Source organism: Thermobia domestica, chromosome 2, assembly GCF_964235325.1.
Source record: "Thermobia domestica chromosome 2, izTheDome1.hap1.1, whole genome shotgun sequence".
Lineage (NCBI taxonomy): Eukaryota > Metazoa > Arthropoda > Insecta > Zygentoma > Lepismatidae > Thermobia > Thermobia domestica.
This window is the reverse complement of record NC_137455.1, coordinates 376,945,348-376,970,085: the sequence shown is the minus strand read 5'-3', so window position 1 is coordinate 376,970,085 and position 24,738 is coordinate 376,945,348. Positions and strand designations below refer to the sequence as shown.

The window sequence follows — 24,738 nt, the reverse complement described above, 5'->3', positions numbered from 1 at the left end:
TTCACTAGTGCATTGAGGTTATAGCCTATCTGCCTTTAAAATTGTTACTAATGTTTTGATATTAAAAGTAATTGCATTATTTTTTGATTTGTTATTAATGAAAAAATGTTATTTTCTCTGTGATGAAACTATTCAATAATATTTTTTTTGTTCTTTAGAGAAAAATAACTAATTTTTGGAAAATATTTGTAGTTTGTAAAAAAAAAAAAAAAAAACTTTTTAATCTTTTAAGAAGTGAATAGAAATATTTTAGTGGCGGCTTTTGAGGGAAGCCACATGAGTACATTAAGAAAAGATAAGTAATGCTCTATTTCTTGTGCCCAAAATTAGAACATTAGGTTATGTTTCCTTTCCTTTCATTTGAAGCGGCGAAAAATTTAATTTTTATTTGGTATGGCTTTTCTCAAGAGCCGCCACTGTTGTGTTCAAAATGCCACATAGTGTAGTTGGTAAGGCGTTTACTACCAATAAGACGGCCCAAATTTGATCTCAGAAGGGATTGGGAGGATTCTATTTTTTTTTTTTTTCATTCTAATGGCGTTCAAATATTAGCCACAGTTGCACCTTTATTCTCAGCCAAACGGATATCACGGGAAAGGAGGTGAAGGGGGGCCAGAGAGTATCGCTGATCAGATCACTCTAGATGCTCAAATTATAGAAATGTGATGTCTTATTCCCGCGGATAACATTAACCAGTTACAGATTTGGAAACATATTGACATATTTGTTATCTACTGTCCTATTTATTTTGAAATGCCTATTTAGTTCTACTTTTAGTCATAAATGGAAGTTAACAAAATCTACTTCTTGTCACATTTAATACTAGCCTAAAAATAAAATATTTTACATGTTATTGTAAGGGCGGAAATAATTTAAGGTGATTTTTAAAGAAGCGCTACTCAACAATAGATGGCAGCACATTTCTCCTACCTTTCCAATGTGATTTGTTACAAGCGGCAATGTTCGGATAAAAATCAGTCAAAATCAAGGGATAGATTTCGAAATTTAGCCCCAAAATAAACTGAATCATTAATCAAAGAATAATCCATGCATTTTTTTCATGTTTTGTTTCTTTAATTGTTGAAAGAATTTCATTGTTAGGAGTATGTTTCTGAAGATTAAATGGTCTCAACAATAAGTAAAACAAAAATAATTAAAAATTGCACGGATTATTCTTTGAATAGAATTCAATTTATTTTTGGACAAAGTATGAATATTGATGTCTTGAATTTGATGGAATTATTTCTGAATTTTATCGCTCTTTACAAAATGCGTTCGAGAGTTAGGGGAAACGTGCTGCCATCTGTTGGCGAAAATAGGGTTGTCAACTGGCCGGTATTTCACTGGCCTCGCCGGAAATCTTGCTGTTATTTTGATTAAAGCCGGTGACCGTTACAAACTTCTTACCAGCCCTTTTATGACCGGTATTTTGAAATCTGTAACCCATCTCCTTTAGCCTAGCCGGCATAACCATGGGACGTAAAACTCAAAATTTCATTTCATTTCATTTTGAAATTTGTAATCCAGAATAGAACATCAAATATCGGAATTCTTCAACAATGCCTTTGGAAATACAAATTTCCTTGTGTTATACATTAAACGATACTTTTTTTTAACAATAAAAAAAAACAAACAAAACAAAAGTACTAACGAAATGCCTAAGAGTTATTTGCCAACAATCGATGGACAATGCAAATTCATCCCTATATTTACGCCGCACTTTTGTCTTCATTGTTGAAAACGTTTCACAATGAAACCTAATTGTTATCAATTTTTTATGTTAAATAGATAAAAAAAAAACTGCCATAGATTAAGTTTCACGTCCCTAGCTGCTATATATGACAACTTTCCTTTAAGGTTGGTTTAAAGGGACAAGTTTTGCCGATAGATGACACTACAGTCTTCACATCTCTCCCATGTATTTTTTACCTTTCACGAAAATTCATCATTTCTCTTACAAATTTCAACCTCCAGACTTCAAATTTTTAGAAAAGGAACTTCATAATCTATCGAAGGCAATAATCCGTGCCGATTTTTTATTTAAAATTTTCTTCATTGTTGAAATGGCTTGATTATTGAAATGGAAATCCAAACCTTTAACAATGGAACTGTTTCAACAATGAAGAAAATTCTAAATAAAAAATCGACACGGATTGTTCCCTTTAATAGGTTATGAAGTTCCTTCTCTAAAAATTTGAAGTCTCTAGGTTGAATTTTGTAAGAGAAATTGTAAATTTTCGTGAAAGGTAAAAAATACATAGGGCAGATTCGAAGACTGTAGGGACATCTATCGGCAGAACTTGTCCCTTTACACTAACCTTAAAAAATCATTCTTGAAAGGGGCCTCAACCATTCTTTTTTTCTGATAATGTCGACCCGGTGCCGACACTTTCTTTTCCCAACATCTACATGGCTACGAGTACAATAATGATCCTTTATTTCACTAATCTAAACATTGCTTGGTTCATTGAAGCAAGACGATTTAAAGCGCCCTGATTGGCGCTTATTTTTACTCCCTACCCCCGTTCCATTTCCTTCCCATGGACGGGTCCGAACAGAGATACATCAATCACACTTAGGCCTATAACATAGGGCATTTTGAGGGGGTTGCCAGGAATTTTATTTTCCAGAGTTGGCAACCCTAGGCGAAAATCAAATCTTTACACTTACCTTAACCAAATTCAAACTGTGGGAAAGGAGAGCACTAAATGACAATACAAAGTAATTTCTTTTGTATCCATACAAATGGACTAACTGAAAACCTTACTTCCCCCACTTACTTACGCATTTCTCTGTATCTCTAACTTATGAGCAGTGTTCGTAGATCTTCTTAAGAAAATTTCCCTCGACTGACAGAAAAATTCCCTTTTCTTTTCAAATTTTCCCTGGTTGAGAGTCCAATTCCTATGACAGAAGTGCCAACCGCAATTGTGTTATTTATGTTTTTCACTTTTATTTTTTTACTTTTCCTTCACTGTTTTTAAACAAAAAATACATACAAATACACTCAGCCAACAACTGGTACAAATTTTGATACTTTGAACCAAGGGCGCCCATCAGGGGGGGCAAGGTGGGGCGCTCGCCCCCCCTAGAGGAAATTGTACTTCAGAATATCGAAAATCCGGTTGAATTTTTACATTAGTTACAGCAAAATTTGAGACTATTTTTGAAACGTTGCTTATACTTGGCCCCCTTTGAAAACCACAACATGGGCGCCCTTGCTTTGAACAGACACACATACACAAACTATTGCTATTATTTTGGCTTATTTCTGAAGAACAAAGAAAACTTTAAGCATTTATATTGATCAATCAGCCAGCGCGAAAATTTCCCTGGTTTTATCGTAAAATTCCCTTTTTCACCCTTTTGTTAAATTTACCTATGAAATTTCCCTAGATTCGGGAAATTTCCCTCAAACTACGAACACTGCTTATGAGTTGAATGTTTTTAAGTGAAGCACAACCATGTTCTTGAACATAACTATACACTGTATAATTAGAGTAAACCCTTTTGTTATATTGATAATTATACCATTGTTCTGTAATTTCAGTGTTAATCTACGATATCCTTTAGCAAATGTGTTATGGATTATTCATACATTTCACATGTTGTCTCTAGGGACTGAAGGAGGAAATAAAATTATTTATCAAGGAAAAGAATGTATAATCATTACAGACTTAACACTGACGCCGATTTCTGTATAACTTTGCGAGACGTTTATGTATGTGTATTTTGTAGTCAGATATTTAAGCAAAAATTTTAAAAAATGATAGGTCCTGGAAACCCACCCAAGTAATGTTTGTTTGAGGGGGGGGATATGAGTCCATCTCCCCCAGGATAGGTACTCAAGAGATTCATACATGCAATAGGACAGGGTTTCTCAACCTGGGGGTCGCGAAGATAAGCGGAAGAGATAAATATATTTAGAATTTAAAGTAATACCGGAAAATACAGTATGTATTTGTAAATATTATTTTGAATTTTGTTCCGATAGGCTTATTTTTTATTTTTATATATACTGTCGAGAACAAAAAAAAAAAAAATAGTTCTACTGAACATATTCAACAGCTGCAGAGTTTTTAAAAATCAATTTAAAGGAAACTAATGAGAACAGCAGTTTGAAATACAATTAAAACTGAAAGCTAATGAAATATCTGATTTCACTAGTGCGACAATGTCTGGTTCAATCTTCGTGACGCATATTATCAAGTCATTTTCAACTGATAAGCGATTTCTTGTCTTTGTTTTAATGCTTACCATGAATGAAAAATATTATTTCATACAGGTACGATATAGCAAATGGAACGATGTACTTTTAAAACTGCTGGTACCAGACCAGGATATTCTTCTCTCCTCTTCAGCCAGAACTTCGTTACAGAAAACCAGTTCAAGGACTTGTCGGTTTTAATCCATTTGTTTTTAATCCTTTCGCTTTTAGAGAAGTTACAATATCCACTATATACAAGAAATTGATTCTATTATTATAGAAATAGATGGATATCGTGAGATCTCAGCAATAGGTATATTAAAAATCCCTCACAAGCTTATTACAAACCAGAAATTATAAGGAGGTCACTGGCAAGAGTACGTGATAAAATGGGAGTCGTGATAAGAATTAGGTTGACAACCACTGCCCTAGGAGAAACTGAAATTCAATAGTAGTTATGTATTTTAGTCTAATACAGCATATGTCATTAAATTACACTGAACTCCTTTACTAGCAAAGTACTGCCAAAATGTCCTTGTTAAATTACAATGAAGGATAACAAGAAGCAAATGATAGAATATAATACAGTCAATACAAAAATAATAATTGTTAGTATTTACAATAAGCTTGGCATGTTATTGGCAACTATTCAAATGGAAGGTCGGGAGATATTTGGTAAGTGCAGAGAAAAGTAAAAAAATCTCATTTCTTAAACTGAAAAGTAACCTGTAAAAATTTTAGAATTTTGTACAAAATTTCAGTTAGTCTCCATGTTTGCACTGTTCTCCCTTTGATAAAAAAAAAAAAAAAAGGCGTTCTTTGCGTCACGATCCCTTTATAATTATTTGATATTTTGAAAAATATCGGCAAATTTTACGCATTTTAATTTGAAGTGCTCTTAGCTGTTAGTGTGAGGTGGAAGTGCAGAATAAGCTATTAATAACGGAGCCTGATAATGAAAAGCGAAAGTTGCCTATTCGTTATTTCATCTTTATAGTTACGACCAGAGGGGAAACTAAACACGACATATTATTAGTAGGTTTTTTTCCGGGTGGCACGATTTCTGTGAATATTATATGGGGAAGACGCCGGTTGAACGTGAGCACAATTTAATTTTTGAAATAAACGTTTGGGCTGCTGAATGGCACGCAAAAGTAAGAGAGAGGGAAATCCTAGGCCAGCGACACGGTTGGGCTGGGGGTACTCTATGTGTTGATATAAGCATGGTCGAATGAAGTAAGGTATTGATTTTTCCCTCTTTGCAGCTGCTGCTGTTATGCTTTCTATGTGTGACTCATTGTATACTTCGGGTGTGTGTTAGTCGTTTGATGATATGATTGCGCATGCTCTATCTGTAACAGCCCCCCCCCCCCATTCCCCTTTCCTCTCAAACCCCAAAAAGTGAAACATACTCTGCTGTATTCTTCTACCGCCGCCATTTTATCACGAACAGACGCCGAGACGGCCCAGTTCAAAACGGGAGGAGCTAGGCTCATCATCTGAGCCGGCAGCTGCACGCTTCCCTGCGTATTTCTGTAGGAGCTGTCATTGAACATGAAAAGCCATGGTGGAAGATGAAAAAAAAAGTACAAAAATTCAGCTAAAAAAAGCGAGAACAAAAAAGTATAGCAAAACCGGTTACAGCGAATAAGTACTTTAAAAAAGTGGATTTCTTTTTTTAAAAATATCAAAATTAAACGGAAATACTCTAAAAATGTATTCGCGATAGTTTTCACTACAGCAAACTGTAAATTTTTTTATGTATAAAGTTAGTTCTTGCCCACAATATCTATGGACACCAAATTCCAAGAGTGGCGGCTCTTAAGGATAGTCACATCGATAAAAAAAAAGAAAAATATTTTTATCGTTACAAGTTCGGGGAAAATTACCAACATTGTACAGCTGTCTGAAGACCCCATTACGTAACGATTTGTGTTTATGCAACGCAGAATGTTTTAGTTTGCGGTACTAGGCGTAACAGTTATAATTGTTATTTGAAGGTTTTGTGTTACGTTACTTACCGCGAGTTTTGCAAAGGCTGGTACGGTAGAGACCTGCACGGGCCGGGCCTGGCCCGAGGCCCGAAGCCCGGCCCGGCCCGCGGGCCGGGCTTGGGCGGGCGGACTCTGTCATTTCTTTGGGGCGGGCCGACACTGTTATTTCTTTGGGCCGGGCCGGGCTTGGGCTGACCGATACTGATTTCTCTTCAGGTCGGGCTGGGCTGGGGCCGATCAATTGCAATTCTTTAATAATTATTGACTTTCGTTAAACGATCATTGGAATAAAGCCAAACGTTGAAGAAGTGTGTCCGTAAAAAATGTTACAAAGAATGCAATAGCTATTTACAGTTTGTGTTGCTTAGCGGCTCCCTTTCACTATAGAGGATTGCAGGCATTATGCGGTAAATTGAGCTCTGACCTTGACCTTCACTGAACTCAAAATATAACAAGAAGGGGTGGGAATGTTTTGCCTGTCGGTAAACAATATTGCCATCTTCACTTTATGCTAAAAATCAATTAAGTTAGATTTTTGTTACAGGGAATGGAGTTTTTGTTCTCTCGATGACAGGCAAAGTTCTAGGAGGCAATGGTACCATTCGGGAGGCAAGCGTCAGGTTGTGAACCAGAGTTTACAAAATGTTTCTGAGGTTAGGTCAAATTTAGTACTAAATTTTGAGAAAGATTGGGGCTCGAGCTAATTTTTTTAAAAAAAATTCATCGGGCCGGGGTCGGGCCAAAAACTTTTAAAATTTATCGGGCCCGGGCCGGGCTTGGGCCAAGAATTTTAAAAGACTTATCGGGCCGGGCCGGGCCCGGGCCGAAAATCTCCAAAACTTTTCGGGCCCGGGCTGGGCCGGGCCTAGGTACGTTCGGGCTGGATTGGGCTCGGGCCGAAAAATTCGGCCCGTGCAGGTCTCTATGGTACGGAATAAGGCCTTAAGATTGTAAGAAACTTTCTTCTCTTACCTAGCTAGCATATAATATATCTAACGTAATACTCTTTAAAATCTGCTTCTTAATTATTACACTATCTTTCTTGCAGAGGTTCATTTAGTGAGAATAAGGGAGTAATTGCCACCTCTTGAGTTTGATATACATAAGAATATTACACTCCCGTGCTCCAAACGAAACCTACTGACGATCCTGTTGGCAGCATTTTATCACAGTTTATCTCTTATATGAACGGCACTCCGATCTCTCATTCGCATAATCCTTCAATTTATTCATTATTTATTTCTAGCACATGTAATTGCATAAGTTTGAGCCGACGCGTGTTTGGCATGCGAGACCTGGATTCGATTCCCGGCACAGTTCATGTGGTTCGGATCCCACGTTAAGCCTTAGGATTTAAAAAAAAAAACTATTCTTTCTGTGCTAAGAACGGGGAGTTTTGGTACTTGTTAATACTGTAAATAGGAAAAGAATTAAAAATAAATTTGAAAAGTCATTTTTGATCAGAAACATCTTGCTTTAAAAAAAAAAAAAAAAAAAAAAACGTGGTACTATTTTTGAAATATTGAGCTTTGATAAAGATACTGGTGTTCGTATGAATTATTGAATATATATATATATAGTGCGTTCCACGAATAACACTAAGGCCCGTCTCCTGAAGAAACCAAGGCAGATAGAAACATGAAATCTTTCATATCCTTCAAGGAACATAAAAGACAATATGGTGATGAGGAGACTCCCCCAAGAGTGGGACCTAAGGAAGTTACGGGATTAGCTATAAAATTTTAAATTGCAATCCTCATCGTATCGTACCTCGTTTGAAAGCCAATGACGTGTAAAGACCAGTTCTGGAAACTGCTTGTCGCTATCGTGTCTCTATCCATCATGGCGGCTGTCCGTAAGTACGGTCGAAGTACTCGAAGTTACCCCTCGTAACCTCCTTAGGCCCCCACATAGGAGATTTTCCTTATCAGCATAATGTTGTCTTTTGTGTTCCTTCAAGGTTACAAAAGATTTCATGCTTCTATCTGCCTTGGTTTCTTCAGGAGATGGGCCTTAATGTTATACATGGAACGCACTACTCGGTGTGCGACGCAGTGACCAATTTTTACTATTTGCAAAATGATAAAATAATTTGCTCCTTTATTGATTAAGATGCTTGGAAAGAGATGTTTAATTATCTTTCTTTCGTCCAATTATTGCGAAATGAATTCTGAGGATCACTTTTATGTTAGAACAACAATAACGCACTGATACTAAGTAACTGTTACGTGTAAGAAACATCTTTGAAAAAAAAAAAAAAAAAAAACAACATAAATATCAGGAAACTCCCAATTTCGTTTTTATTCTAACATCATATAATAAAAGAAACCTAAAACTTTCGTAGTTCACCAGTTTAAAAAAGACGTATGACAAGATAGCACCCCCCCCCCCACTTTAGAAAATTGAAACAATAACTAGGTCATTCGTTTGTACTACGTTTGTACCGAAAATATTTTCGTTTGTACCATTTTCCTTATAGGGTTACTTGAGAGGTCGACTGGGGGGGCTATCTTGGCGCCAAGATAGCCCCCCCGTATCACAGCACAAAAAATTGGAATACACCATTCGAAAGCAAATCGTTTGTACCGTTTGTACCGAAAAAAGTTTTGTTTGTACCCTGATAGTTTCCGAAAAACAGGGGATGAGATTTTGGGCGAGGGGCTATCTTGGCGCCAAGATAGCCCCCCCGTATCACACCACAAAAAATTGGAATACACCATTCGAAAGCAAATCGTTTGTACCGTTTGTACCGAAAAAAGTTTTGTTTGTACCCTGATAGTTTTCGAGAAACAGGGGATGATATTTGGGGGGGGGGCTATCTTGGCGCCAAGATAGCCCCCCGTATCATAGCACAAAAATTTGAAATACACCATTCGAAAGCAAAAGTTTGTACCGTTTGTACCGAAAAAAGTTTTGTTTGTACCCTGATAGTTTTCGAAAAACAGGGGATGAGATTTTGGGTGGGGGGCTATCTTGGCGCCAAGATAGCCCCCCCGTATCACAGCACAAAAATTTGAAATACACCATACGAAAGCAAATCGTTTGTACCGTTTGTACCGAAAAAAGTTTTTTTTTGTACCCTGACAGATTTCGAGAAACAGGGGATAACATTTGGGGGGGCTATCTTCGCGCCAATATACCCCCCGTATCACAGCACAAAAAATTGGAATACACCATTCGAAAGCAAATCGTTTGTACCGTTTGTACTGAAAAATGTTTTGTTTGTACCCTGATAATTTTCAAGAAAGAGTGGATGGCATTTGGGAGGCTATCTTGTACGCAAGATAGGCCCCGTAATATGTACTTTTCCCATGCCCATTAATAAGTATTATGTGTCTATTTATGTGAATTTATGTGTATTTAGAACTCTTGTTGTACATATCCAAATAAAAAAAGGACTTGTTGGGAATAACGCAACGTTAAAATTGAATCGGCGAGTGGGAAAACAGTGTGAGTTCAAAATAAGCCATTTTGAGTTAAAGGCGAAAATAACACTAAAGATGTAGAACTACAAGTTGTAATGAAGAGCAGTACAATTTGGAAGACCTCGCACGGTATAACAGAATGCTATAATGTCGACTGTACATTTGTGGCATTAACAAACGAAAGTTCTTTCTTCAAATATCTCAAAATGCGTTTTGTGCACTAGTAGTGATTTTCCGCTCAACGATTCAATTAAATTTTCTCTATTTGTGCCCTTTTCCGTAAATAAATACCGTAAAAAGAATAACGAAGTGTGTACAAATTCAGAAAGAAACTGGATTTACGGAAATAATCTTAAACAAAGAAAACTAAAAGATGAAATGTTTGCTCACCTAAACTGCGTCCTTCCACGTTTCAGCTTTACACCAACTGAAAAAATTAGCTGTTTATATCTGTCACATTAACGGCTCGAGAAATTTGCCGCTTTCATAGACAATAGACGAAAGCAAATAGGCCATTGCTGAATAATACGTATTTAGTGTTATAACGTGCAAGGTCTTGCAAATTGCACTGCTCTTCATTACAACTTGTAGTTCTACATCTTTAGTGTTATTTTCGCCTTTAACTCAAAATGGCTTATTTTGATCTCACACTGTTTTCCCACTCGCCGATTCAATTCTAACGTCGAGTTATTACTGAAAAATTCATTTTTTTTTATTTTGATATGCACAATCAGAATTCTAAATACACATCAATTCACATGAATAAACATATAATACTTATTAATGGACATGGAAAAAGTACACATTAGGGGCCTATCTTGCGTACAAGATAGCCCCCAAATCTCATTCCCTGTTTCTCGAAAACTATCAGGGTACAAACAAAACTTTTTTTCGGTACAAACGGTACAAACGATTAGCTTTCGAATGGTGCATTTCAATTTTTTGTAATGTGATACCTGGGGGTCTATCTTGGCGCCAAGGTAGCCTCCCGCCCCAACATATCATCTCCTGTTTCTCGAAAACTGCCAGGGTACAAACAAAACTTTTTTCGGTACGAACGGTACAAACGATTTGCTTTCCAATGGTGTATTTCAAATTTTTGTGCTGTGATACGGGGGGGGGCTATCTTGGCGCCAAAATAGCCCCCCGCCCAAAATATCATCCCCTGTTTTTCGAAAACTATCAGGGTACAAACAAAACTTTTTTCGGTACAAACGGTACAAACGATTTGCTTTCGAATGGTGTATTCCAATTTTTTGTGCTGTGATACGGGGGGGGCTATCTTGGCGCCAAGATATCCCCCCAAATCTCATCCCCTGTTTCTCGAAAACTATTAGGGTATAAACAAAACTTTTTTCGGTACAAACGGTACAAACGATTTGCTTTCGAATGGTGTATACCAATTTTTTGTGCTGTGATACTGGGGGGCTATCTTGGCGCCAAGATAGCCCCCCCAAATCTCATCCCCTGTTTCTCGAAAACTATCAGGGTACAAACAAAACTTTTTTCGGTACAAACGGTACAAACGATTTGCTTTCGTATGGTGTATACCAATTTTTTGTGCTGTGATACTGGGGGGCTATCTTGGCGCCAAGATAGCCCCCCCAAATGTCATCCCCTGTTTCTCGAAAACTATCAGGGTACAAACAAAACTTTTTTCGGTACAAACGATTTGCTTTCGAATGGTGTATTCCAATTTTTTGCGCTGTGATACGGGGGGGGCTATCTTGGCGCTAAGATAGCCCCCCCAGTCGACCTCTCAAGTAACCCTATAAGGAAAATGGTACAAACGAAAATATTTTCGGTACAAACGGTACAAACGTAGTACAAACGAATGACCTAGTCACTGTTTCAATTTTCTAAAGTGGGGGGGGGGCTATCTTGCCATACGTTAAAAAAAGGATATAATTTAAGTTGTATGTATAACATCTAAAGAAAAAGAAATCAAGTACCAAGTGATTTAGATTTAACAAATCGATTAATTTTTTTTTAAAAAATGAACAAAAAGGTTTTTTAAAGAGAAATTCTGATCTTTTTCCAACTCTGGTAGACACTGAATCAGTGCAGTAAGCAATAAATAAAATATGTTTTCCTCAATTTAATTACCGATACACGATACACCTTATAACTTTACTTATAAGCAAAGAGTGGTTTGAAACACGAGTCTATTAGACATCGTATGGCAGATATAAACTTTTACCAGCAAGATGATTAATTGATTTCTTCAAACAATTCATCTGTTACAACGACTACTTTCCAGGGGCGGATCTAGAAGTTAAAAACTGGGGAGGGGGGGCTGCCAGAACCCAGTCTATGATAGGTATATCATGAGTTTACTATAAACTTAAAAATAAATAAATAAATAATAGCTTAAATTATTTTTGTCACTCAGAAAACTAGGGGGTCCATGCCCGGGGGCGCGGTGGCTCAGTGGTAGAGCATTCACCTCCCGTGCTTGGGTCCCTGGTTCGATCCCAGCTCGCGCCGTGTAGACTTTGTGGTGGACAAGCACCGTGCTCGTGGGTTTTCTCGCGGTTCTCCGATTTCCTCCCACTTTCTTCATTCCACAATTTCATTCATTTCTCATAATCACCGTCTCCTTTAGCCTAACTGGCATAATCGTGGGACGTAAAACTCAAAGATTTCATTTCATTTCCGACCCCGAGCCATATCCGCCACTGCTACTTTCAATACTTGATTATCATATTATACGACATAAATAAATATGTTTGTCACTAAGGTTAGATTAGTTTAGGCTTAGTAATGCCCTACTACAGCATTGAATGACTTACACTAAGAAAATCTTTGAGTTTATCGTCCCACGATTATGCCCCTTAGGCTAAGGGAGACGATAATTAAGTATACTTTGTATGATGATGGAAGAACTGATCGGAATGAGAATGTGGGAGGAAAGGGAATTATCCCGAGAAAATGCACAAACACGATGTTGTCCAGCACACTGGCCGGAGATCGAACCAGGGGCCCCATGCACAAGAGGTAAACGCTTTACCACTGAGCCACCGTGACCCCAACTTACACTAAGAAGTTGAACCCATGAATCTATTGCCTGAAGTAAAATATTGCCAATTTAGCTATCTATTAAAGAATAGATAGGTAAACGTTGGATTTTTTATTATAATACCAGTTGAATATCTTTTTTTTTTAACGTAGGAAAAAATAAGGTTTGTGGAAATATTTGAAAGATATACGCATTTTTTCGTCGTTGACGCATGTTCGATGTTACTGGAGTAATTGTGAAATTGCAGTCAGCAGGAAGTTGTCTTGGGTAAATTAAGGTATGAACATTTAAACCTATGAAACAATTCTTTAACAATCATTAATTTTCATTAAACATCTGTCTCCTTCAGATTATATAGGGCATATTTGTGGCACGAAAAACTAAAAATTTCATGTGATTTCTTTTCCCTCACGTTTCAAATATGTTATAGTCTTAGGAAACTTACAAAATACACTAGTTTCTGTAATTTGTATGGTAGACAACCCAAAATACATAATTGTTTGTTTGGTTGTATACATATAAGGGGGAATATTCACAAGAACATTCTATTAAACTACATCACACATGATTTTAATTTGCTTCATAAACAGTATATACAGGGTGGCCCAAAAGTAGATCGGCTTATGACATTTTATATCATCTTCTTATTGTTGTCCATACAGGTATTGGCTTAGTTTCTTTATTGTTTGTTCTTAATTTCACTTATAGCTTAAGCTCGGAACAAACCGAAGCAAGGAAATTAATTATGTTAATAAATTAAAATATTATACTTGATCGATGCTGGTCTGTATCCCTACTTTTGGGCCACCCTGTACACACACACACACACATACACACACACACACACACACACACACACACATATATATATATATATATATATATATATATATATATATATATATATATATATATAGTTGTAGAATCATCAAAGGAAACCTGTATGAACTATGTTTAAAATTAACATTTAGGCTGTACTGGACATTGTCGAGGGTTATTTAGGAAAATATTTTTAAAATTGTTCCCAATTTAAGACACCAACTGTATCAAAAGAGGATATGACCCATATGTATAAAAGTTTGTCTGCTCCGCTTGGATTATTAGCCCCATCTTCCCCTATCTTACAGAAATAAGTAGGAAATTGTGTATCGCATATACCATAAGGACGAGAAGAAAAAAGAAAATTGGATTTTGTTAGAGTAACCCTTTTCGCAAATACATCAGTTATGCCTGGTGTGTGTATGCTTTCATTTTCGTATCAGTAAATGCATTTTGTGCGTTGGAAAAAAAAAGGTTTATAAGAAGTACAGGGGGGGGGGGAGTTGTACTGTTCGTGATTTTCTCTTGGTGTCTCTTCCTCCCTATCCTTCCCCCTGCCAGAGCTGCTTTTCCCTGTGTGTGCACCCCCTGCCTTTTTCCTCAGCCCGATTGGATGTAGTCCCCCATCATCCATCTCTGTCACAGTGGCGTCTGTTGGTTGACAGGACGTGAAGATGAAAGCACCGTCTGCTAACATGTATGTGTGTTTGTGTGTGAACGTATGTATATGTATACCGTGTGCGTGTGTGTGAGAGAGTGTGTGTTACACTCGAGCTGATTGGTCGGATGTGCGTGTTATTCATCGAGAAAGGGAATAGAGAAGAAAAAAAAGAGTAGGAACTATGATGGTGGTAGAAGCCCGTATGCAAGTGGTCCATATGTGTGTATATGTTGTGCTTATGTGCACTCTTGCGTACTTCTGCATTCTCTCCCCCAGGAAACATCAGAACAAAAAAAAAAAAAAAAAAAAAAGTTCACAAGCCAATTTTCTTTCGCTACACATTCTCAGTTTTCTAAAAAGGAGAAGAGGGAGCGAAAGAGGGGATGATATTCAAAACAGTACTAAATTGAACATCAGTCAAAGACCACAGTACCGTGACCTGGGTTTTTCAGCAGTAGTGATAGGCCTATATGCATTTGAACAGACGGAAATGGTAGTAGTTTCAATCTTTATGAAATTGTTAAGTGTCTTCATCCCGGCAAAATTAAAATACCGCTAATTTTACAGTAATTGTGTGATATCTTCAAATAGATAAAAGATAATCGAAATGTGGAACAAGAGCGCCCTAGACAATATTATTTTACATGAGAAACAGTTATCACAACTCACTTATCTGCTTTCGATTTCGAGCCATTTTGAAAATCGGCATTTATTTTCGCGTTTCTAAACATCTGAAAATGGAAAGCCACTAGGTGACTTGTGATAACGGTACCTCACGCAAAATAATATTGTCTAGGGCGCTCTTGTTCCATATTTCAATTATGTTTTATCTATTTGAAGATATCACATAATTACTGTAAAATTAGCGGTATTTTAATTTCGCCGGGATGAAGACACTTAAAAAGATATACAAATTGTTCGTCGACTATTGCTTAAAGCGTATAGTGATTATTTTCTTTGCTATATAAAGTGAAACACATTAACTGGATTTATTAACCTATTAACTTTCAAAAATTCAGAAGAATATTTTCTACGGGGGAAGATTTCCATGGTTGCTATATTACATCTGGTATTTAATATACGTGGTTTGCTATATTATGTATGCATTTTCGTGAACCAGGGGGGAGGGGCATCCTGTCCCCTTCGGGCACCCATGGCCCATGTATATACTTTCTAAATGCTTTAATTATTTGCAAGTTGGTCTCCTCAGTAAATTAGACATTATGAAATTAAGATGGTCAACTTATCCTATACTATTGAATCAAAATTTTCAAAATAGAGTACGCGTCTTTGGCGTGGGAGACCCGAGATCGATTTCCGGCGGGGGCTCATGTGGTTCGGATTCCACGTTAATCAGTAGGTTCGCGTCTTGTATAGCCTCGCTGCTGAAAGGGATGTTAAACTTAAAATCAACTCAACTGAACTCAACTCAAAATTTCAAAACAAAAAGAAAATCTTGTCTTGAAAATGAACCCTTATAGGAGACACTTATTATTTAATATGCCGTTTTATCCTGTGTAAATTTGAGAATTTCGGTGAAGCCGAACTCGGACATGTCATATTCTCTCCTCCTATGCGTGGACCCAGAAATTTGTATTGAAAGAGGTCCCACCTTTAGGCAAGGGGTGCAATACATCTACTACATCTAGGTAGTATTGAATGGATATTAATCTGCACCCGAAAAGACGGTAGGTTATTGTAAAATACTTCCATCCAGTGGCGTATTTACGATTTTGTTTCGGGGGGGGGGGGACTTTGCTATCTTTATGTCTGGAAATGTGATAATTCTGCAAGATATTTCATCTTTAATATAGTAAATAAAATTTCCGGGGGGGGGCTTAAGCCTTCCTTAAATACGCCACTGCATCCATCTACATTTTTAGAAAAAAGAAATGGTAGAACTACATTGTTTTTTATAAGAGAAAGAGTACAGATGAAGTGTAAGATCAAATTTTCATGCTACATCAATCATTCTCTTGTTAAACAAGTATACTTTTATTGATAAAGTGTACAAATGTGTAGAGTTAGGAAGTTTTAGGGGAGGTCCGGAACCAATGGATCCCCATGAGTATGCCCCTGCCTCCCCTAATCATAGCCTTAGTTATGTTCATCTACCCTGCTCCATAGATGTCAACCAAATTAGTCAAATGTCAACAGCCTTTACTGTATTTTTTTTTCAAACTTTGAAAGGCTTTTTTTCGTTACTTTTCGACACAATACGTTGAGTTCAGGATGAACTAACATTCTTGTATATCCAGTGGCGTATTTAGGGGGGCTTCCAGGCTTAAGCCCCCCCGAAATCTTACTTACTATAGTAAAGTATATGAAATATCTTGCAGAATTTTCATATTTTCAGGCAAAGCCCCCCCGAAAGTTAGCAAAGCCCCCTCCGAAACAAAATCGTAAATACGCCACTGTGTATATACTACGCTATACTTAAGGATCTCCAGCCCTCTCATCAAGCAAAAATAATAATAATAATAATAATAATCATAATTTCAAATATGTTTCTACCACCCAGTGAATTGAAAATGTGCTGTTGTTGTTGCTAATTATTAGAATATCTAAAAACGATCTAGATTTTGTTGTAGACTACAACGATCAAAATGTCATCGTTAATGGATCCAGCCAGGAACGTATATAGGAATATATTTGAGTAGGCGGTCCAAAGCATTTCGGAGAGTTTAAATTCCGTTAGAACAAATTATATAAAAATTTCTAATATTACCACTAAAATTAGACTAAATTTACAGAAAATTCAGGATTTCGTGGGGAAGGGGTCCACATTTCCCCCAGAAAACACCTTGCGTACGTCTCTGGATCCAGCATGAGTCAAGGCTACATAAGGTTTCATTGTTCAATACCCATTTAAAGAGCAGGATTACTCCTGAAAAGAAAAAATGTTATTATAATATATAACACAGAAACTCCTACATCGGAAAAATCTAGTAGGCTATAACAAACTAATATATTGTGTAATATATAAGGAGGAGGAGAGGAAGACACATGTGGATACTCCAGATTCCAGCCTATTTCACCTAGGTGCTAATCCGGGCCTGGTAGGGCTATAACTTAAGGGTCTTCACTACAGCGAAATTAAACTAACTAACTAACTAACTCTATGGCCTATGGAACCCGGATATTTAGGATCGATATTAACAGACGAAAATCATATTCACGAAGAAATTAAATGTCGACTAAAAGCAGGGAATTCGTGTTACTATTCGGTCCAAAATCTCTTGTCGTCGCGAATTCTGTCAAAGAATTTGAAGCTTAAAATATATAAAACGATAATCATGCCTGTTGTTCTGTATGGTTGCGAAACATGGTCGCTTACTCTGAGGGAAGAACATAGACTGAAAGTATTTGAGAACAAAATCCTGAGAAGAATATTCGGACCCAAGAGGAACGGGAATGGGGAATGGCGGAAACTTCGTAACGAGGAACTACACAATTTATACGGTTTACCCAATATTGTTAGGGTCGTCAAGTCTAGGAGGCTTAGGTGGGCAAGTCATGTAGCTAGAATGGAAGAAAGTAGAAACGCTTTTTCAAAGTCTTAACTGGAAGACCCATCGGAAAACGACCATTAGGAAGACCTAGGCGCAGATGGGAGGACAATATTAAGATGGATCTCGCAGAGATAGGAATACAAAGTAGAAACTGGATCCAATTGGCTAAGGATAGAAGTCAGTAGAGAGCTTTTGTGAACGCAGCATTGAACCTCCGGGTTCCATAGGCCATAGACCTAGAGTTAGTTAGTTAGTTTAATTTCGCTTTAGTGAAGACCCTTAAGTTGGATTAGCTGCAGTAGGGAAGTTTATTTAGGACCCTCGTAGACATAGTTGATAGTTCGTCTAGTTACCAATCTATTTGACGCCCCTGGTGAGGTCCGCGATACTGTTGTCCACGAGTCGAGACGAGACAAGAAAATCTTATTTCTCGTCTCGTCTCGATTCTCAAAGAATTCTCTTTCGTCCCGTCTCGTCTCGACTCGTCTACACCTGTCAACTGTATCACGGTTTCAGGTCCTGGTAGTGATTCGGAGCTAGGGTTGCCAACTCTGAAAAATAAAATTACCGCCGTCCTGCTAAGAATTATCAAAACAATAGTTGTATTTTTAACGTTCAAATATACAGTTAACTCTAAACAAAATTCAGTTCGCAACCAATGGAGAGCCCATATTAATAATAACTCCCGTCCTTCACAATCTCGGTGTTTGGAGGACGCAAAATACAGTGGCGGATCTATTCCGGGGCCGGGGGCCCTAAGCCCCGACTTTTTGCGTGACAGTAAGCGTTGCCTTTTATTCTTTATTGGAAAATTTTTGAAATATTAGATATTCCTAGTTCCGGTTAACGAAATGCGTAAAAACAGATTTCAAATTATGATTTGCTTAAACACATGGTATACCTATCATAGTCTGTGTTCTAGCTGCCCCCATTTTTACCTTTTAGCTCCGCCACTGGCAAACTATAAAACATTCAAAATTGAACATAAATAGGGAATCTTCCCACTTTGAAAATAATTTTTAAACAATATTATTTAAAAAAGACCTCCCTTATGTATCGTGACTTTATGTGTATATGTGTGCGATATTTGACCAGACAACACCATTAAGCATTCCATCTGTAACAATCAAATGCTCACGCGAGCAAGCATTAGGGTAATCCAGTCAATGATGGCCAACTGGGTGTCTCGTCACAACACAATAGTGGGTGAGTGAAGTGTTTTTTAATATGTAATCACTAGATGGCACTGATATCTTCATTTAGTCTATTCATATAGAAAGCGAAAGATCATCCATCTACATAGCTGTCGAGGTTCCTCACTGTCCTCCCTCCCTCGTCTTTTTAACGGACAGGCGAGAATAATCCTTACATAAAATATTTACGGCCAGCTTTCCTACATCATTTGTAGATGTCGCCAAAATTCATACTTCACCAGCTAAGGCAAAGTGTATCAATTTCAGTTAATACGTTCTCATTTTGTTATTCTTTTCTTTAGCATAATTTCGTTGCTTCAGACGTCAGGACAAGAATATGTTAATGGTTTTGTTAGTACATATAAATGTCAGCGTTTGCAAAATACCTGACATAAATATATGGTCGTCTATCAATTTTATTATCTTTGCACGTAAAAATGCGAGATTACAGGTTTTCTGGAGTACAGAGATTTAAAAAAAGAAGTTTTTATTTGTTTTTCCGTTCAGTATGATATATTACTTATCTTATAACTAGAGAGCGGATTTTAAGGTGCAGTACCTTTTCTAAAAATGTAGTTGTTATAACAACCAAAGTTCAAAATATGTATTTCCGGGCATAAGTTAAAACGAACTGAAATGAACGCACTTTGTTGCACCTTTTTCGTGAATGTTGCACCTTTTTTTTGCTTGATTCATAAAATTTCCCTTTTTGTTACTTCTTTTAGCCTTCAGCATCTTTATTGTCCCTTCTCTCTCTATCTTTTTTTTTTTTTTTTTTTTTTTAATGAACAGAATAATGTTTTATTTTCAATCTAGTTTACACAAAATATTCCATAAATTTAGCCGCAATGTTGTCGGATTTGCTAGGGATAAATTTGAACTGAATTTGCGAAACAATCCGAACATAAAAAACTTTGCAACGTCAACTGAACTTCCTGTCCATGCGCTTACAAGATGTGTACCACTGGTTCCCGTTGACATTGAGCGAAATTTCTCCACATACAAGAATCTCCTCTGAGCTCCAAGTGACAGAAACTAACATTTGAAAATACAGAAATTTTGTGCATAATCAAGTATAACCAGTTTTTGAAGACCCAAAAGTATGTGACGGTTTCTCCTTTAGTCTTGCCGGCATAATCATGGGACGTAAAACTCAAAAAATTCATTTCATTTTCATTTTTATATTTTTCTTTTTCTTTTTTTCTTTTTGGAATGGGGAAAGATATAAGACAATTGTTAAATAAAAGTTTTATTAAAATATGAGTACATGTGAGAAATAAGCTTAACTTATAAGTAAATAAAGAAAAAAATTAAAAATTGAGAACTGCATGAATAGAACAATACAGTTACCGAGTTTATAATTGCATCAAGGGTTTAATTTCGCAATTGTATAATGTCACCTGTAAAATAGACTTGACAGATTTCTGAAGCTCCAAACCAGGATATTGTTAATGCCAGTATTCAATCAAAAATTCTCAACTTAACAAGACACATGCATAAGAGGCCTGTAGCCAGCCCCAAAAATGTAGGGAGGGCGACTGAAGTTAGGGGGGGCCGATGCAACCATATTATAGTTCATCACAATATTATAGTTCATTTGCCAGTCTACCGTGAAAATTTTAGGGGGGCAGCCAAAATTTAGGGGGGAGGCTCCCCTAGACCCCCCTGGATACGGGCCTGGTGCATAATGAAAATTCATAGTGCACGGTTTTAAAAATTGTAATATAAGATTTATTCTTACACACTACTCAGAATTCAAACAAATGTACACTACATAAATATTAGTATGCACAAAGACAGCAGTTTGATTTGTAGTACCAAATAATAATAATAATAATAATAATAATAATAATAATAATAATAATAATAATAATAATAATAATAATAATAATAATGCAGAACAATCTGAAGCATTTTGGTAGGTCAAATTTGGTGGTGTAAATTCTCAAACAGTGCAATTTCTCATAAGATTTGTTTCTGCTGAAATATATACATAATAAAAAATTAGCAAGACAAAATTTAACAACTAACTAGTTTAACATCCGCAAAACGAGGAGAAAAGGAAGAATTATTGCATATTATTCAGGCTTATACTTTTCACTGGAATGAACTTTTCTCAAAAAAGCATTTATTGTTCTTTATTACATCAAATACTTCCCTGCAAGTCTTTGCAAAGTTCAATTTGCAGAGTATAAGTTCTCTCACTGTTGACTTTTCCATGAAACTTCTTTTTGGCAAAAGCTCTATAACTTTGGGACTAAAAACTGATTTTTTTTTACCGTCTGCCCGGGACTAAACACAGAACCGGCCGGGATGCTGGGACGACCCATCAAATCCGTGACTGTCCAGGTCAAACCGGGACGTCTGGCAAGCCTACAATGGAAAAAAAAAATCTGTAGTTTAAATTACCAAATATCAGTGTAAAATCATTTATTCTTCATTTTGTAAGTATATATACACATTTCCTTAGATTAAATTACGAAATTTGCTGCATTTTTTTTTTTACAAATCTGCAGTAAATTTATAAAGAAATAATACATTTTTATTGATAAAATGTAATTTTACATAATTTTTATTAGTAATTTTACTTTATAAGTATAAATTGATTTACATGGAGGCTTGGCAAGCAAATTGCCAACCTTTTTTTGTAAATTTACCTATGAATTTTTTTACAGTGTGCCTGTAAAAAATGTAGAATTTTAAAAGTTATTTTATGCGATGAGGTTTTAACGTTGGAAAACTCGTGAAAACGTATCAGCATAGAGTGAGAGATTGCTAATACAGACAGATTGGTAAAACAAACTTCTCAGATAGGCTACTCTTCAAAATTTTGTTTAACGTAATTAATCTTATATTTCCGAATTTTTATTTATAACTGTAAAAGATATAAAATAACGTTTTTTTTTTGTTTTTTTTTTTAATCGTGCATATTTGTTCTATCGATGACCGGAAGTTAAATATGATTGTTCGTTTCATACTCTGGAGACCTATATTCACCTAAGGAAAAAGAAAGAAAGAAAAAAAAAATGCCTGAAGAATGTGCGTTGTGCTTTTGATGATCAGAAAGGACGCATTCCCTAAGGCTAAAAGAAGAAGGTGTTCAGAAGTGGAATCTGTGGCCATTCTCTGGCTGAACCGTTACGTGGACGGTGGGGAAAGATTGGGATAAAAGCAATAGAGAAGTTTCGTATTAAAAAAAAAAGCTGTAAATAACTTTCCAATGCTAAAGGTGATTTTTTTCGGCGGGGGGGGGGGGGTGCTGTGCTTCGAATCGTGTTTGGGTCATGGAGATAAGTTTCCGAAACAATAATAATAAAACGGGAGGCATTAAGTCAGGGACGAAGACTAAAAGAGGAGGGTTCGTTTTTTCTCCTAATTTAAACTTTCTCTGAAAAAGTGTTGCAAACTGCATTTAATTTATTTTGAACTACGAGGGCTTGATAAAATGTAATTGCAATCTTGAATAATTCGTACTTGGTTTTATGCACGGAAAGACCCTGTTATATTCCTTCAATGTAATTGACTCCCATATCTATTACCGTCTGCCACACGTGTGGAAGGCGTCGTACACTATCAGTGCGTCAATCTTTATCGATGTTCGACCGCCATTTGGACATCGGATGATGTGCTGTAGTGCTTTCCGTGCAGTGATTCGTTCATTTTGGCGAAAAGGTCGTCACAAAATCTCTGGAAACATTGTTATGCATTGCGTCCACGTGTCACTTTAATCTTGTTCCGTGCACTTTTTTCGTCTTTCCGAAACACATTGTAATGGCACTTCCACTTTCCTCCTCTATTTTACGCCACTGTTGCTTTTAACTGAATAAACATAGTCGTTACCATTCGCCAAACTTCATCGCCACACATTCCCTTATCAGCTATGAAACTCTTGTAGTGTTGAGACACAGCCCTCTGACGTGAGAACAGTGCTGCCATCTTTTTATTCAACCTATATAGACTAAACAATAACGACTTTACAGGAGAATGGCCTAGGCGAATTTTGCACTTGAAGCTTAGACTCACTATAGTTAATCTTTGGTTTCAACGAGAGAGAAAAAAACAAGAAAAAAAACGAAAAAGTAAAAAAGAAAAGAAAGGGGCAGTGTCTGTCCAATATTGCTGATTGTCCGTATGTTCGGACACAACGTCTGCAGTGGCTATTACTTATATTCACAATTAGACTACAAAAGAAAGAGAAAAATACAGTACTGTACTTTTAATCAAGTTCATATTCCAATTTGATGTGTCATTTTAGTTTTATTTCCTTGTGAACTAAACGCGCCATTTTTTAGTTTTATTTGCTTGTGAACTAAACGCACCAATTTTTAGTTTTATTTCCTTGTGCACTAAACGCGTCATTGTTAACTTCAAATTAGGACTTTAAAACTGAATGGTATGGTCTAGAGTTTATCCTTTGCTTACCTGTAAAATACATATAAGCTGTGAATATATACATTTTAATTCAAATATTTAACATTTGGGGCGTTCAGAGCACAAGGGTATCAAGTCCGATTATCAACGCTATGCAGAAATGAGACATAAAGTTTTGTATGGAACGCTTAAATACATATAACAGTTAACACTATGTTTTACATTATAATATTTATTTATATTAAACGTAAATACAACGCTATGAAACGGCGTTCACTTCTAGTGCTTGAGGTCCCGGGTTCGATCCCAGCCCCCGCCAAGTGAACTTTGTGGTGGACAAACACCGTGTGCGTGGGTTCTCTCGGGGTTCTCCCGTTTCCTCCCACTTTCTTCATTCCACCATTTCATTCATTACTCATCATCACCGTCTTCTTTAGCCTAACCGGCATATCCGTGGGACGTAAAACATAAAGATTTCATTTCATTTCAACGCTATGAACCATAAATACAGGTTATTATTTACCACAATCAATGCTCAAGTATTTATTCTATCAAAGGTTAATATAATTTAGTCAGCACGCCACTGGAGCAAAGTATATAAAGCCACATACAGTTCTTATCTTTCCATTTAGGATAGTGCAGTGTTAAATAAGCTTTACTAGCAATATACATGAAGCATACTAATATTAACAACTTATGATATCTGCAAAAAAGAGCTTCAAATAGATATATTTTAAAGGTAAAATATATTCAAAATGACCAAAAGTGAACTTTATTTCCTTGTGTACTAAACGCACCATTTTTAGCTTTATTTTCTTGTGAACTAAACGCGCCATTTTTTTAAAGCTTTATTTCCTTGTGTATTAAACGCGCCAATTTTTAGCTTTATCTACTTGTGAACTAAACGCGCCAGTTTTTAGCTTTGTTTCCTTGTGAACTAAACGCGCCATTTTTAGCTTTATTTCCTTGTGAACTAAACGCGCCACTTTTAGCTTCAAATCACTTTCAAACTGAATGGTCTGGTTCAGATTTTATCTGCTTTCGACAACTGTTAAATAGAGGTCCGTAAAACTAAGCGATGAGTGTATTCTTTATTTCATCAAGGTGTTGTAGAAGGTAACAAGGTTTCCTAGAAGAAAGTGTAATATAGAGAGGTACCAAGGAGATATGATAGAAAGAAAGATATGAAAAGTACGAACAATATTAAAGGGAGGAATCCTTACTGAAAACTAAAAGAGATAAGCTGAGTACTCTCGGGGTAAATGAAATGAATGAAATTTTTAGTTTTACGTCACGCTATTATGCCCTTAAGACTAAAGAAGATGGGTGATTAACAAAGGTGAAGTAATTGGTGATGATGAAGGAGTAATTGTTGAAATGCGAAGATGGTAGGAAACGGAAGTACCTCAATTGATTTTGAATTTAGCGCCCCTTTCAGCAGTGAGACTATATGAGACGTGGGTCTACAGCTTAAGGTGGGAACCGAACCACATAAGCTCCCACCAGGAACTGAACCTGGGTCTCCCGCGCCACAGGT

At 36.6% G+C, this 24,738-nt stretch overlaps 1 long non-coding RNA gene across 1 annotated transcript in view; it reads left to right on the top strand.

Annotated features, from left to right (window-relative positions):
• The window catches only part of LOC145678857 (uncharacterized), a 112,428-nt gene that overhangs the window by 16,234 nt on the left and 71,456 nt on the right, over window positions 1–24,738 (top strand). The window lies entirely within an intron of this gene.